Source organism: Electrophorus electricus, chromosome 8, assembly GCF_041902795.1.
Source record: "Electrophorus electricus isolate QZ-2024a chromosome 8, ASM4190279v1, whole genome shotgun sequence".
Classification (NCBI taxonomy): Eukaryota; Metazoa; Chordata; class Actinopteri; order Gymnotiformes; family Gymnotidae; genus Electrophorus; species Electrophorus electricus.
In genome coordinates this window covers 9670753-9688177 of record NC_137504.1, presented here as the reverse complement: position 1 = coordinate 9688177, position 17425 = coordinate 9670753, and the positions used below count along the sequence as shown (strand labels likewise).

The following is a 17425-nucleotide window of genomic DNA, read 5'->3' as shown; positions in this document are numbered from 1 at the left end:
ACCAGGCTTATCAGCTGCCTTCCCATATTGATTGTCCTTGAGATGCAAACCAAATTAGGCCAATGAGCGTGCAAAGGGGTCTCTTTTAACACCATAAATTAGGCTCACGCATAAATCAACCTTGTAGAAGACATGTAGAGACAAATCCATACGACAAATACAACAGTCAGATAGAAACGCCAGCAACAAACCAATCGTTATCTGATCCACTCAACCTTAATACGGGAGCATATGCCAGCATCTCGCAAAACGAAGCGTACAGCATGCTTAAGCAGGAGAAACCGTTTAACCAATCAAAAATGTTCCCATTGTAAACGTACACTTCCTAGCTATTTTATTAGAATACCCATTTATTAGAATACCCATGCCGATTTATTAGGTATACTTCTCGCACAGTTGTATTTTATAAGTGTACAATTACCACCCCCGCCCCCATCCCATGACATTCACTGCTCATCGGCATATAACTAGACGTTGTTATATCTCCCCACGGCATTAACACTGACATGGTAATGGAATCATTGCGTCGGTTTAGCTGCCGCAGCGCTGCCAGGGTTTTTGCACATGTCCGGTTCGGAGCTGGGTTTGAGGCATTTCCAGGCGACACTCATCCCGTGGTCAGAACCAACCTCAATGAGAGGCTAGTGCCGTCGCGAGTGGCCTGGACAAGAGATGGTCTGCGGTCTCTAACCGTGCGACTAAAATAAATATGGCATCCAGAGGCGCTTCGGATGTGGCGGCCGAGCGTGTATAGCCACGTTTGAGTTAAATGAAAGGGCCAGTTCCTCTTCAAAACGATCATTTTGTGAGATCGGCGTTAGAACCTGGAGGGAACCGGTCCTCTACCTTCAGTCATCACAATATCATCGAACTGTACGGTACGCCGAGCCATTTTTATGCTATGACATTCTAGAGAAGGTGTGATGTATGTCTCTCAGATCGGAGGATCGCATAAACAGATGCACCGCATAACTGCACGGCAAAAATAGAATCTGCATTTAGTTGTGCTAACATATGTTTGGAATGGAGAATACAGGCTGAAATAGATATGGGAAAGTCAAACCTAAGAGAGAGGAAGAAAGTCAAAGATACCACGTGTTATCGCAATAAACAAAAGCCAAAAATTTATGATTTACCTCCCTCGGGTGGCGAACAAAAATAGACAACGCAGTTTGCAGTTGCTTTGTTTAGACAGGCTACATAAATTGGCTAAACTGTCCGTGTAAGTCATCAGACAGCTTTGAAACAAATGCTGTTTTTGCAGTCCTTTTCTATCTTTGGGACAGGCTCGTGTCTTCAGGCTAGTACAGGCAGGTTCGGATTTATGACCCTTCAACCCCGAGAAGCCTGCCGGCACTGGAGAAATGCAAAGACAACATCCAGGGGCCTCCTTCTGGGTCGTCTAGACCACTTCCAAAGGGACGGGCTCCTGTGCGGCCTCGGCCGCGTGCTGTTAATCTCCGGCGGACCCCTCCATCACCATACCTCGCTTCTGTCACGTCTTGCTGTCGTGCAGCGTGGCCAAATTCTTCCTTCACGCACAAGCCACAAACGCGCACACGCAGATGCTCACGCTCTCACCGCCCTTCCTGCATGACAGATTCATTTGTAGTCGAGATGATGGCCGAGGCGCACGGTCAGCGTAAAAGCGCTAATCCTCTGCTTCAGTTCCGAAACCCCGCTCGCGTTCACAGGGCCAGGCGCAGAGCTGGGTAATGCAGCAGGACTTAATGACACTAAAAGCCCTTTTCTTTTCCCATAAAGCATAACAAAGGGAAACATGACAGCTTGTTAAGGATCTTACAGAGTCACTGCCTGTCACAGGGCCACCTTTGCTTTCTCCTATACCGCCAAGCAACAGTGTGTGTGGCCAGCTGTCACCATGGATACAAGTCCCCTCAGGTCCTTCCTGTGTACATGCAAAGTGCTTAAGTACACACGCGCGCACACACGTTAAACACTGACATTACTGTCAACAGATATGTGCTATCCCAGTTCGTTTTTTTCCAAGCCAAAGATAAAGGACATACCATTAGCACCAGGCTGAGTGGGAGTCCTGCCACACCACGGCGCTTTCTCCTCGGCTCTAGATCAGGTAGGCCTTGACAACAGCCTGGTAAAGACAAACCAATCACCTCCGAGGGAACCCCCTTACCAAACGGCAGGCAGGATTCCCCCCTAAATGTTCATATATTCTATAGATGTCAAGGATCGGTTTGGCCATGAGCAGTACAAGGGAGCTCTTCCTCTTTGCACAAACACAATGACAGTCATTCACAGTGAAAACTCTGTAGGGGGAAACTTCGGCGCCACTGCCGGCGCTAGTTAACTTGACCTGACACTACGGCAACAGAAATAATTCAGAGAGAAAAGACTGAGACAGAAACCCTTAAGAGCTCCCAGTCTGCCTCGTTTCTCGGTGCTGCGGCTGAATACGAGTGCGGAAGTGTAGTGTCGCTTTTACGCATATAAACATCCTCACTTCTGAAACAACGGTTCTGTGTGTTTCTCCTGATTTGAAACCCTGATGTCTCTGAGCGCTCTTTTCTTCACTAACAGACTGCAGTCCTCAAGGACCAACTTGCAATCTCAAATCTGAAAGCATAACTCACTGTATCAATAGTGCTTGAATAAGCTCGCTTAAAATGCAAACATACTATTTAGGTGTGAAAACGGCATGAATTAATGCAAACTATAGCCAGTGCGAGTAAGCTATCCGAGTCCCATCACAAAAGTATGAGGGAAGGAACAGGCTGAGCCACTCCAAGTAAGAGCTCCCTGGCTTCCTTTATTCCCGTCTGAAGCTGGGCCTCGCTCCATAATAGACTCGTCTCGAGAAAACAGTGCAGATGAGCTTCGCCCTTGAGTCAACAGGATCTTGTTCAACAGAGCTCCTTTAATTCTCACAGAGAATTGAATATGAAGGACATAACCGGTTAGCTTCACCAGACACCGCACGGACAGGTGGCAGGTTTGGTGCGAGATCGGTGGAGAAGGAAAAGATGGAGAGGGGAGGAGAGGAGAGGGGAGGGGAGGAGAGGGGAGGAGAGGAGTCGTACTGTCGTCCTGCTGCGTTTCATCCCAGCCGGGCTAAGTGCAGGTCTGAAGCTGCTGCAAAGCAGCTACTGCAGCTCCCTGCGCCGGCCTGCCAGTCAGCTGAATAGCAGAGCCAGTGAGAGGCGTAGCAGGAGATGGAGAAGTGTGTGCAGGTGGCTGGCAGTGTAGTGCCAGGCCTGCTGAATTAGTCAGAATTACGTATGTGCTCCTAACTTTCCTTTATTCAGTTTCAATGCCTTCAACCCCCCCCACACACACACTTCCAAAGCCTCAATTTCTCCAGTCGCCTGATTCGTTTTCCTTTTCCAGTCTTTCACACTTCCTCCCAGCTTCCAGGCCAACCAATCAGAATTTTTTCTTCATTCTAAATGACTCACACAACAACAGATCCATCACGGATGGTGTGGGTATAGGCTGACCACTGCTGGGCTCCTTCCACCACCGAAGGTGTCGGTAAGGGCCGGATTGTTAACAAGCAAATATTTCTGCTGTGGCAACAATCAATTAGCAATCAAAGCCTGCACTCCTGCTGGCTCAGAGTGTAAAACACAATGCTTTCGCTGATTGACCTCTCTGCGCCGAACGTGGGGATGAGGCGGTGGGAGCGAGAAATGCAGGAAATCAACAAATCCCACGGCAGCGCAGGCTGGACCAGTGACCATGTGCATGTGTGTCCGGCGCTCATGCGTTCTCTTCCAATCTGCTTCCCAGCAGAACAGTCACTGGCTAGCACTGGTGCCTTGCACTTTGTTTCTGGTCCTATTCAAGCTTTTTAGCCGGCTTCTCCTCTGCCAAAACAGACTGTGCAGTCTCTTTTGACCTATATATAGCTGATAAGTGAGGGGAATATTTACATGTGAATGGGGTTTTGAATGCTGTGTACTAAAACCAGAAAGTGAAGTGAAAAAAAAAAAAAATCACAAGACACTAGAATTTCCACTTGGAATCTAAAACATCATAATATTTAAATATTACTCAAATGATATATTGTCCTAATAACAATGAAAGGAACTAATGGTTAATCATTGCAGTCGTTAGTGGACCTTCGTAAAAAGATTAACCTTGCGCATGCATAAATACATTCACCCTCCAGTTCCTTAGAAACACCAACCTTTTACCTACACTCACTGGCCAATTTAATAGGCGCACATACATTATAGGTGCATTTTATGGGCACAGATGCAGAACGTAGCCCATCTGTTACTCTGCACAATTCCTGCGCCATCCCGCTCAACACGGGTCCTGTTCTGAGCGTGGTACCACCGAGGACCGGATGTTACGTGGGTGGCAATACCATTCCCCACACTAAAGTGACACTGTGCTGCTGTACAGCGGCTTTGCACTGGTGTGAGTAGATCAGGCTGCGCGAGAACTTACGTGCGTCAGTGTCACGGCTGATTTGGGAGTACCGCCCAAAAATGGCCAGGCGATAGCGGCCTTGTGGTCAGAGGGGACTTACCGAGGACTGCGAACAATAACTGTGTGTATGGCTACAACTGAGTTGTAGTATCTGACTGTACCGCTAAGACGTTTTTATAATATAACAAAGAAACTGGTATGATGTGTGCGTGTGTGCGTGTGCGTGTGCGTGCTTGTGCATGCGCACGTGCGTGTGTGTGATCTGAAGTCACCATACCACAAAAAAAAAAGCTATACTCCTGCGAGATCTACTGTGCTCCGAGATGAGATAGCAACGTGTGTGCGCGCGCGCTTGCGTGCATGTGTGAGCCTGTCTGAGAGAGTAAGAGGGAGGTAGGGGGAGCCCGCGCAGCCTGTGCATGATGGGTGTATGTGGATCTGTTTGCATTTATCTGTGCGTGCACGTTAGGTGTGGTCTCTGCAGAATACATTAAGAGAATGGATTCATTGGCTTCTGCATGTCCAGTGTGGGCGGCACAAGCGCGGATGGTGCACGGAGAGAAAGGATGGACAGATGTTAATAGCAGGCGCCATGCTGCAAAGAGGCTATTATAAACAAAGGCATTCCACAGACACATACAGTCCTGTCCTTAAGAGTCTGAAGAGCAATGCTGGGTCCTCTCTCTCTCTCTCTCTCTCTCTCTCTCTCTCTCTGTCTCTCTCTGTCTCTCTCTCTCTCTCTCTCTCTCTCTCTCTCTCTCTCTCTCTCTCTCTCTCTCTCTCTCTCTCTCTCTCTCTCTCTCTCATCCATGGTGGATTTGAAAAGGAACACTGACTATGGGCCACTTTTAGTTCCTGCTTGTTTCAAGGCTGTGGAAGGATGTTTTTTGTTTGTTTGTTTGTTTGTTTGTTTGTTTTTCTCTGAGTCTGGTGCCCTACAACGCTGACAAATGGGCAAACAATTACAATAATCATCCACGTTTTGGCCCCGAAACCCCTAACCCACTTAGTGCTTGAAAGTTCTGCTGCTTCTATGCTTCTCAGAATCCATCCTGCCAGCTTATTTACATTTACATTTACATTTACAGCATTTAGCAGACGCCCTCATCCGGAGCGACTTACAAAAGTGCTTCGTCACTTACTCACAGAATCCATCTTAGATTATCAATAACGATGGGTGAGGCAGCTCTATTGGCAGCCAGACTGCTGCCAGCATGCCAGAGAAGAAGCGTTTTCTCTCCATACTTTCTCAATCCTGTTACTCTGCCGCTAGTATCTTCAGCTCATCTGGCCGCAAGAGCTTCTCCCACAGCTCTGCTGTACATGCATTTTCAGGTTCCATTTTGTTTGCTTTACATTTTAATTGGAAAACATACAGAACTATCAACGCATACTCACATTACTATCACAGTACTAATACTAATAATACAAATAGTACTAAGTTGTTTTCAAATGAATTTTTAACTTGTTTTTGAAATTACAATGTAAGGTGCTACATATAAAAGAGATGATGCTGATTATTAATTAGTGTTATATTATAATATTACTATTAGTAGTATATTATAAGTGACTATTCACAGGCTACTTGTAAAATGTTTAATGTCAGGGACCTTGACATTTGTCGGATTGTGCAAGCATTGCTGGACCTTGTATCGAGGTAGCTGGGTTGAAAGTGTAACCAGCACTAAACCTCAAAAAAAAAATAAAAAAATTAAAAAGTTTTTTTTTCGGCAGTCAGAGCCATTTAATGGTTTTAGAGTGTTTACGTCAAAAGCATGGTTTTACAGTTGCAGACAACGAAAACCTGCCCTTAAATTGACAATGAGTGGTCATTCTTTGGCTCTGTCTATAATTCTAAAACCAAACATTTGGCAAAAACAACTACGCGAAAACCATTTTAAATGTCTCTGAATGCTGCATATGGTTTCTGAAGTTTAATTTTTTGTTTATTTATAAATCCTCATATATTAATGTTTGATGTGTGGTTCTTATAGCCTGCATAAATTAGTCTATAGCCCTAGAACCTACAGTTATTATTATTGTTGTTTGGCTTTTTTTCCTTTATTTATTACCATTACTAGGCCAGGTTTCCATGGTTACTCTGTTAACCTAGACTTGGCATGTTTTCTCATAGTCACTGGTTCACTTTAAATCCAGTGCTAGGATGTGGACCTAAAACAACAAAAAATGTTTACTATTCATTTACACACAGACTGCATTGTACACACACACACACACACACACACACACACACACACACACACACACACACACACACATATTTACGTTTATTAGAAACAACAACACATTTCCTTACTCCAAGACCCTCAAACAAGAAAAATGAAAATGTCTTCAGTGAATCTGCCCCACTCGATAAAACAGCCACAGCTTCATATTTGTCTGCCTGCTGCATCAGAAACTCCTAGCAAACGCAAGAATCATTCCACGAACGGATCTTTTCCATCTCGCCTTAAACAGCTTGGTTGGATCTGACACGCTGCCTCAGTGCAGCAACAGAATGTCATCGGCACCATCCATCTCATCAGCAGCAGTCAGCAGGGCTGAGAGAGAGTATAAGATTAAGAACACAGTACACAGAGGTGCCTCAAGGTACAGCGCTAACGACAAAAGCTGTTTCGAGTCCCACTGCCAAAGCAGCTTATTACTGGCTACATTCTGCAGATGAGTGCTTTGGCTTCAGCACTTCATTCAAGCTGAAATATATCTTAATCTCTTTAATCTTGTTGTGGGTCACGGGCATTAGCAGACAGCTGGAAACATTCAGGTGGAGCTAATCTGATCCACGAGTGGCATATTACTGCCCAGATGAGTGGCACTCTCCAGCCTGGGGGGGGGATCAGATATCGCTTAACCGCACTCGCCACCGCGTCACGCCTGCGGCCGATACAACAGAGGGGGATCCGATGCCGGAGACCGCCCGCCAGCGGTGACCCCTCATGAAACTGGGAAAGCCAGCACTCAGATCGCATGTGAGCAGTTTCCCGGACCGCCGAGCCCGGTGCGGGCCGGCGGCGGGCTTGCAGGGCCCGGGGTGCGCTGGCCCGCACGGCGCCAGCCGGTGTCCATACAGCTGAGGCTGGCTCCCGCGCACTGCCGGCAATAACGCCCTCGCGCTGGGGAGACACGCCGCGTGCCCGAGGGAGAGCGAGCCTCATTTCCACTTCTCCGAAATCCTACGAACCCAAATCAGCCCCTCAAGACCTGCATGTGCCCAGCGTCTCCCCCTGCTGATGGTTTCACCCGATTAGCTGCGATGCTAAACCTAGTTCTTAAGGTTACTAATTAACGGCAGGGAACGTGTGTCTCGCAGGAAATAAGTGTTTTTAGACTCTCGAAGGGTGTGGAGCAGAGAGGAGAGAAGAAAACCTTGTAAACAGGACTCACACAGAACAGTCAACCACTGTGTCAGTCTGCCATTAGGCTGCTCTCTCTTTCAGGTAGCTAATCGATGCTGCTATTGCAGCAGCAGTACGGAGATAATCAGGAGAGTAGCTAATTGGATCCCCGTCACGTGACTCCGTCTGGGTGCATGCTGCCTGACGAATCACTAGCAATCACTGTAACAAAGGGAGGTCATTTTGCATACATCGGCTTGGAATTAACATCACGGAACGAAGATGGATGTCCAGCCGGCGGCAAGCGGTTTACAGTGTGGCGTCGGCCTGGGAAAGGGGCTGATGAAATAAAGCTTATTAAACGGATAGATGGAGCTAAAAATGAACGGGCACAGATGGGCGGCAGGGGCACCATGTGGCTGTAGTGCCGAGGCACGCCGCCGGGATCTACTTCCGGGTCTGCATGGACACGGGGGCGTCGTGGGGGGACGAGCAAGCGGACGTGCGTAGCCGGCAGAACGGTGGGGGGGTTAGGAAGGAGGGGGGGGTACTGATCATGTGACCGAGCGTGACCGTCAGCAGTGTCCCGGCGGCTTGCCCCACCACGCCATGACCACTGCCATGACGGACGGACGGGCAGACAGCTGCTAAACATGGCAGGATTTAAGGCGTGGCGGAAGCAGCCGTCAGCCCCACGCCCGTCGACCCGGCGTAAATCTCCCACCTCCTGCCGCACGGGGAGGACAGGCGGGGCGAGGATGCACGACCGCGAGGGATTCTTAATCACTCCTCCCCCCGCAGCTCTGCCCCAGGTGGAGGCCAGGCTGTCCCCTGCAACCCCCAACGCATACATCCACCCACCCTTTGTTCCTTAACCGATTTCTCCTCCCTACCTCAGCCTCCACCTCTCTTCTATAGCTCGCTCCCCAGCCCCCTCTCTTCCCTGCCTCACACTCTCCCTCCTCTCTCTGCTGCTCTATAATCTGTGTCCGCTGTGCGGTGTGCAGAGGTCAGCGGACAGGACCGGCGCATCGCCAGTGAACGTGGCTGCCGCAGTGTAGAGTTACGTACTCCTGAAGCCAGCAGGAACTCAGGCTGGATAACACTTCCGCCCAGCTGGAGCTGCGCGCACACACACACACACACACACACACACACACACACACACACACACACACACACACTTGAATGTCTCAGCCTCTAGAAGGAATGCTATTTTCAGAGAAGTGGTGTGTCTTACATTTCCACTGATGATTATTTTTATTTTTTAGACATAAATGATTTTTGGACACGTTCCATCAATAACTGGCAATATTCCTGTGAGCATTTAATTGTGAATATTGGTGTGTGTGCAGCACTGGCTACACACACACACACACACACACACACACACACACACACACACACACACACACACACACACGCAGGCTTGTGGCAACAAAATAACTCTCTTGCAACATCAAAACAACATGCAATATGCAAACCTATGGAAAAGTGGCCTGGTTACAACCATCTGCTTCGCTGCTATGCTAATTCTGGGGTGGGAAGAGGCACGCGTCGTCTGGACACTGCGCTCGTCAGGGAGTGCCGTTTCTAGGTCCCACACTGGCAGAGAGACACTCCCTTCACTCACCCGACTCTCACCCTTCCCCTCTTACATCTGACATCCTGACATGCTCTGTAATGCCAGATAATTATCCGTATTAACTGTTGCCGCTTACCCGTTTTACCCACTCAGGAAACATTACGAAGCAGCGGCGAGCTCTTTTAATTACTAACTTCCTCCTTCTCCCTGGCTCTCCGCCAGGCCGGTCCCCCAGGAATCACTCAAAATAAACCAGTTTTTCTCCCCAAAGCAGCCACACTGTCTGCGGTCATACTGCAGCACAGCAGTAAGTAGAGTGGGCATTTTGCTTATAAACAGTGCGGTGTAATTTGAACAGTGCGGTGGAATCGGCAGAACTGCACCACTGCTTGGGCCATTGGAGGATCTGACCTGGACCTACACTAATGATAAGTGCTTAAGTAGTCTTAATGGCCGTGCTTACACTGCCCACCGCGAGACGTGCATCGCCTTTCGATGTGCATCGACAGCTTCGGGCAGGTTACCTGCTCATTTGGGTTAGTAAAGTTCATCGGCTCAGATGCGGAAAATGAGAAGGATGAACTGGGGGTGGGGGGATGAATTTCCCCTGGGGATGAGAAACACAGAGACCGGGGATCTCGGTGCTGACCTTTGATTCTGACTCATCATCATCTGAAGCGATCCCTTGTTTTGTTTTGGGGTGGGGTTTTTTGGGTTTTTTTTTCCCAGGCTGGCGTGAGGCTGAGTCACGCGTCAGCCTAGATTAAAAAGCTGCCCCACTCTTGGGGCCCTGCATCATCCCTAAGAGATGCGTGTGTGCACGCATGCGAGTGCATGTGTGTATGAGCGACCTTGTTAGGGATGCCAGAGTGAATGTTTGTGTGTGTGTGTGGGTATGTGTGTCCATGCGGCAACCGGAGCAGATGACCGCCGCACCCCCTGCGTCTGGCCTCATCTCGGCGTTCTGTACCTGCTCCGGTACAGACCGGGGCTGGGGCGCTGGGTCCACAACCTCTGCGCGCAGCTCTGCTGAGCCCTGAGCCCTGGCCCCCTGAGTGGCTTCAGAGACATCAGTAATTACCACCGTCAGCTCACACTGACTCCAATATCGGTCACATGACAACCCCTCGGCACTGTGGTTGCTCCTGGACTCCGCCGCCTTATCACGACTACTGCAGTACGCTGGACAAGAACAAATGAGCGTCGCTACCAGCTGGAAGGGAGTGGCAGCGGAGCACTGGAGCTAGAGCGGGCCAAGCCGACCCTCTGGCCCGCGCAGCGGGGCGGGGCACTGCGGACGTGTGGGAAGAGCGGGGGGTCCCCTTGAACCCCCGCATGCATTATCTAGTCCCCCCGGCACCAGTGCATCTGCACTGGAGCTGCCCTGGGAGGAACAGAGAGAGAGAGATAGAGAGAACTACAGCTTAGCACGGCGCTCACGTCGAGGAGCTGTCCATATGGGTGGTGCTGAAAAGGGACAGAGACATGTAGTGAGAAATGCAGGGAGGTGTCCCAGCCAAGGGAGTCTAGCAGGGATGAATCACAGCGCTGTGGCTGTGTGTGCAGGGACCTGTGTGCCTGTTTTGGCTTTCCTTTGGCTGCTGCTACCTCTATAACAATACCCAGTGACATGAGGGAGCTGGATAACTAATAGGTCGTATTCTGTACATAATGGCAAGAGGACCATGCTGATGAAGTGCAGCTCGTTATTATAGGGAAAAAATATTATATGAATGTCATTATGTTCATTCTCATTATGATGTGCATTGATTTATTTTGTTCAACCGTGGCATTCTAATTAGAAGTCATTCAATGTTCTTATGAAACTACAAAGCCAGATTAGATTTAACTTAAGCCACTTGGACACAGATTTGTCAGTAAAAACAATGGTGTGAAGGAAATCAGATGATTAATTATGCAGGTGATTTGATATCACGGTTTCTCACGAGCTGGCCATCTCTCATCCCTAAACATTGCAGTCGAAACATGGCTGGAGCAACCCTCATCACAGCCCTGCCGGTATGACAGCCCCTCAAAGGGCGACACCAAAGGACAGGAGTGAAGGGCAAAGAACAAAGACAAGCTCGCCTGCACAGTCTCTCACATGCCAGCCAGTCGCTCTGCTTCTGCCTCCACCCGCTCCGCAGCACTATGTGCAGAGCAGGGGGTGGAGGAGAGGCTCGGGGGGGGGAGTTGGGGGTGGGTTGGGGGCAAAGCCATCTGTCTGTCAGAGATGCCATCACGCTCCTTCCTCTCCCAGTCTTTACCCTTCCCCGCTCCGGATCAGGAAGGCCAGCGATGGCCAGTGATATTCCTTATCAGCCGGGATGATGCGATTCGGTTCCAGGCCTGATACACAGGAGAGGTTACTGCCCGTGCTGACTCCTCTGCCTGCTCCTCCCATTTCACTGATCTGGGACCAGGTTCCCAGGCCCGAGAACTTTAGCCTTTATGACAGAACAGAGCGATGTCAAGGGCAGCGCTGGCTGTGGATGCACAGTAGAAAACCATATGCCACAATGGATGTGCAATTTCATGCGTGAGCAGACCTTCTAGTAAAATGCACCACAATATATGCATGAATATTTGAAAATATTATCTGAGGGCTTGATTTGTGCAAAAATTTCATCACTCTTAACATGACTCTTCGCTTTACTTTTATGAAAATTGACCACGATTATGAAATGTCTGTATTTTACAGCACATAACCTTTTGCTTTACATGGATATAGTGATGCAGATTAGCCTGAGTGAAATTCAGCAGAAAACGTATCTGTCTATGAATGGTCTTAGTCATCCAGGCCACTGAACTCTATAATATTAGTAAATAAAAATATGACTTGGCTGATCATATAATCTTGAAGATGTTTCTCCAGTCATTTGGGTGCTTCACTCTCAGATGAGTGGTAAATGTCTACCAGAATAACTCAGACCGGGTTCATAGCTACTGAATCCAAGATCCTTACACTCTGTATCCATAGACATCCTGAACATTACCAAATGTGCATATCCAGTTTTTCCTTACCCAAAATTTACTGCTACATAATGTGCAAAAAGTAAACTAAAGTCCATGACCACAGAACAAACTATGTTCTTTGGGCTGTACGAGACTGTATTTTATATATTGGATACATTCTTTATGGCTTTCGTCAGTCGGTACAGAAGGCTATAAGTTTTTCATTCTGTAAACCACACCTTCCTAAACTTAGGTAGCCCTTAGTATAACGGCCTTCAGTGCCAATAGTTATTATTCGTTTCACTTCATTCAGTAAGGGCTGATGTTTTCGACTTGATCCGAACAAGCCAAAGAGCCTTTCTGGCCTCCCTGATCCACTTAAACCAGCACAAATCTTCAAATATAGAGATACAGATAGAATTCCGCTACAACAATCCAGATAAACATATAAATATATATCATTTGGAGAGGCACGACATTCCGTATTTCCCCACCTCCGACTTTGGTTGTCACGTATCGCATGCATAAAGAGTGGCGAGGTCCACGAGGCAAGCACAATATAGTGAATTTCCAGTCGGAAAGCATTTCTCAAACCCAGTGCCACCCAGAGGGCCATGCAGGTTAAGCTCCATGTGATGTTTGGACATCCATACTGTAGTAAGGCTAAATGAATAATCGATGGCGCGTAGATGCTTAGACACCAAGGGCATTTGATTTTTCTTCTATAGCTCCATTTAAAACGCTTATGAAAGTTTCATGAGGCCAGTGTACGGGGGGGACACTGCTCTGTAACTCTAGGGATTCACAGTGTGCATGAAGGAGTGAGTTCCATTACCACCCACTGTTTCAACATTACATAAATTCATGTAATCACCATTACACAAACAATGGAAACGTATTTGCATCATATAGCTTAGTCACCTTGCCATTGTTTATAATGGATTACTGGGGTTTTTTTGGGGTTTTTTTTTTCAGTGAACACGTTTCAAAATGGTGCTCATTCTAAAAATTACACGTGTGATACGTGTACATATGTCCATGCTGAGATTCCCACACAATTTAACTGGATTCAAGTCTAATGAACTGGGTTTTTTATATTAATTAGTCAAAACAATCAAATCCAATCAATGTCCTTGGGACTCCTGTACAGAACTAGAACTAACGTACCAGCTTGTAGATAGCAACTCCATTGCTACCTACTGAAAGATTGAAAATCTTCTTGACATGAGCTCCCAATCAAACTGTCTCCAGCATTCTACAATTAGCTGCCACACAGCAGTTGGTGATGCAGTTAATTACGGGTTCAGTACATGGCAACCACAAAGGAGACAGCAGACGTTCAAGACGGAATAAAGAAAATAATTCCAAAGCTTTCGTTCTTGAATTATTTTGGCAGTTTACCTAGGAAACGACAAAAGATCACTGGACGATTTTTTAAGGCAATTTCTCAGCATGGCGGCAACATATCAGCGCTAAACACCTGCCAAAATATTATTTTAAAAATATGAGTCATATCGACGAATGAATGAGACTGCGAGGCTGAATTAGGCTACAGGAAGTTGACATACCTTGTACGTAAAGCGTGGACGGACAACGATATGCAATCGCACAAGATAAACGTTTGATATTTGCTGATAAATTATTGTTATAGGCCCTGAATGAAAGGGACTAATGAACCAAATCACCCCCCAAAATTGTCCCCGATTTCCATAAACAACACATTCGAATTCAACCTAAAATTCTCTCTGAACTTATTTTAAAGGTTTAGCCCAATAAATTCCGATTTAGTGAACAGTACACAATATTAGTCCACCACACCAAACAAGAGATTACCCACAGCGGCGGATGTTTGAACGACCTCCTCCGTCTCTCTAGTTTTAATTTTTCTCACATGGCAACCTAGCGGAGTAACTCCGTGTTATAGTATGCATGTTCCACACGGCGCCCGTTACGGAACACTCGGACATGAAAATAACGATGAACGATGAAAGAATGTGAACATTAAGATGGGAAACGAGCCGTAATCGCAAAGCGCAGCATTTCTAGACTATGATTAAAAAAAAAAAGCCAGTAAATCCACACCATCGGGTTGTGTCTCTCGGTCCCAGCCTGTCACATCACCTGCAATGTTTAAAAGGTACATTTGGACACCGAAAGGCTGCTGAAAGGATGCTCATCTGTTACCTGCTCGCCGTTCCGCGTTTGAACCCCGGAAAAGTGAGCGCGTTTTTTTTTGTTTGTTTGTTTTGTTTTGTTTCTTCTTAGATATCCACGCCGCACTAGAATAAAAATGGTTCGTTTATTGTCGATACGGTCCACGGATGCGAAATGCGCTGCCTGCCTTCCACTCCCCCTTGCGTGCAGACGACGGCTGTGAGTCAAGCCGCTCCACCTGCATCCCCGTATGAGAAGATGGAGCAAAATCTGTGCAACTGCGCGACCGCCCGCTTCCTCGGCGCTCCCGCCCTTAACCGGTAGTGGCTTATGGGACCGGAATGAAGGCGCGGTCAGCGGAGCCCCTCTACCAATCACCCCCGCATCGGCCCGCCGCCTTCGAGGCACACGGAGTAAGCGATGACTTCCGACCAGCCGGTCGGATGTAATTTACCTTTATCTAATATAAACGGCCGACTTTGGCCCGATGAGCCTTGAATCAGCACCTGGACCCGCGCCGTCTCCGACGGCGCAGTAATTCTAAAACTTTTTCCATTAGGGGAATTCCTTTGGAGTTAAATTATATTTTCCCATAACTGACTTTTCCTATTCTTGGTGAAAGGCTTGCTAATCCTTTGCTATGATGCGGTCATGGTAAGAAATCAATAACAGGTTACTGCAATAGCAGGTAAGGGAGTTCGGTACATACAAGTAAATGGATTGGACTTTTGCAGTGGATGTAGGCAACTGTACATTTAAAATTGCACTGCTTCTAAGTTTGGATAGCAAGCCGGTTTGGGGTCTTAAATCTGCTTTTAGATCCACGTAGACACCTCTGGTTTCTGTCCGTACTCAAGTACAAAGACGCATACCGATGATAAACAGATTCATGTTAGCCACAGGACTATAAATGCAAATGCTTTGTGTAATGACCCAATAATTCGAACAAGCATGATAAATGGAATCTACTCAAGTCGCAGTGTGCAGCCTTGACCCCCAGGCTATGAGTAATGACTGAAAACATGAGTAGCTACTTAGAACACCAGCGGCCTGTGGCTTAGCAGGGAGCGTGGGGGGAGCGCAGGCGACTCTGAGGGGGACCAGATGACATTTGTACCCAGAGCGTTCCAAAACGTTTACGGAAGGTGAGCATATGAGAGAGAGAGAGAGAGAGAGAGAGAGAGAGAGAGAAGTACAGTTCAGTGTTCTCTTCTTACTTCTTGAAAGTGACTGTGCGCTTTGAAACACTTCAACAACATGACTCACAGGCTGTCTTTATCTTTCCTGAGCAGGCAGAAGAAGCCACTTCTCCACACGCCGCCTTGGCATGGGGCGGCCTGTGCCCGGTACCCTGGTCTCTGCGAGCACAGCTGCCTCTGCTCATCCTGCGCCCCGACTCCTGCCTCGTTACCGGAGGAGTGCCGTCGTCGCTCCCGTGTAACTCTCTTGCTCGGGTGCGTGCTGGCGGTGCCACTCACAGCTGAAGGGCTGCACGGCATAAAGAGGCTTAAAAGAAAGGAATAAATAAATGAGCGGCGTCACGGGCTCGTCTTGAAAGACTGGTGAAGGGAAAAGGCTGGACGGTATAGGCGCCGACGTCTCGCGGTCCGTTCCAGCCCTGAGCGCACTGCTGCATGAGACAGCGATTAATGTAGAGTGACAAGGTCACAGGAGAGAGACTATTCTCTCCATCTCTCTCTCTCTATCTATCTATCTATCTATCTCTCTCTCTCTCTCGTGTGTTAATGTGTGGTTTCAAGAATAGCTGCACCGCTGGGCTGCCAATGAGCTGCCTTGATGGAGGCCTTGAAATGTACTCATGTGATTACTGGGTAAGAGGGCTGTGGAGTGGGGGAGGGAGAGGTGAAGATTGGCCCATGATCACGATTGCTTTAGGGGCCTAATGATTATGCAAACCATATCATCACTCAGTTTCTGTCTCCTTGCCATATTCAGTGTTCCACCCCACCTCAGCCTTCCCCAACACACACATACACAGGTTTTGACAAGCCGCCAAGCAGCTGTGTTGTCATCGTCATTTCCCCAGGGCTGGCTCCTGGACAATTTAGCACAATTAGGAGATTAAAAACACATAACAGCATGCATTTAACCACTTCCGTGCAAGGCACCGGTGAGATGTGCTGTGAACGGTCAATTGCGCGGCGCTTTGGATTGTGGTCATCATCCGCGCGCGGTCCTACTCACAGGCTCGCTGCCGCATAGCAGAACGGAGCTCGGCGGCTACTAACGCAGTTATTCTGCAGCTCATATCAAGTTATTAGCGCTGATGCAGTTATGCCACAAATTGAGATGCCTGATTTGGTGTGATAAATTTGTCATATGTAAATAAATCAGCAAACATCTGTTATCTAAACCGAATGAGAATGATGCAAGTTTTTCGGCACGGTGATATGGAAACTTCGATAAAAGGAGAGTTGTTTCACATCCTAAGCCCAAGCTGACGTTCTGATTCTGAGCAGTCAGCTGATTTTACCTTATGCACTATAATGAATTCAGAACGTTCAGCTCCACAAAGGATCCGGTCAATAATCCATGTCAGGCATCAAGGATAACAAGACTTCACCCAAGGACCTGCCCTTGAGAAAGCGAGACAAAGAGAGAGTGACACCAGGAAAGCGAGGGAGCAAGAGGGAGAGATCAAAAGAGAGAGAGCGGGAGAGGGAGAGAGAGGAACAGAGAAAGAGAGGCGAGATCAATAAAGTAGAGACAAAACATTCAAACGGAATGCATTGGATCTTCCCCAGTCCACCTGTTCTAGAAGGACTCCACAGTCCTGTCACTCTTCCTGCACGCAATCTCCAGGGGATGGCTCAGGGAAATACAGCTTGACTCTGCACTGCTCCTGATAAGGGCTGTGTGCCCAGACATACCACAGAAGGCCACACACACAGACACACACACACACACACACACACACACACACTCACACACATAGAGA

General features: G+C 47.9%; 1 protein-coding gene across 9 annotated transcripts in view; it reads right to left on the bottom strand.

Annotated features, from left to right (window-relative positions):
- nrxn2a (neurexin 2a) overlaps positions 1-14795 on the bottom strand; it is a 213227-nt gene extending 198432 nt beyond the window's left edge. For 2 of the 9 annotated variants that reach the window (XM_081718673.1, XM_081718674.1), the window contains exon 1: positions 14497-14784. The gene's annotated coding sequence lies outside the window, so the exon portion shown is untranslated. Of the gene's footprint in view, positions 1-14496 lie in introns of all 9 variants that reach the window. The other 7 variants (XM_081718682.1, XM_081718681.1, XM_081718680.1 and 4 more) reach the window with 7 other exon arrangements.
- Positions 14796-17425: the final 2630 nt, after the last annotated feature.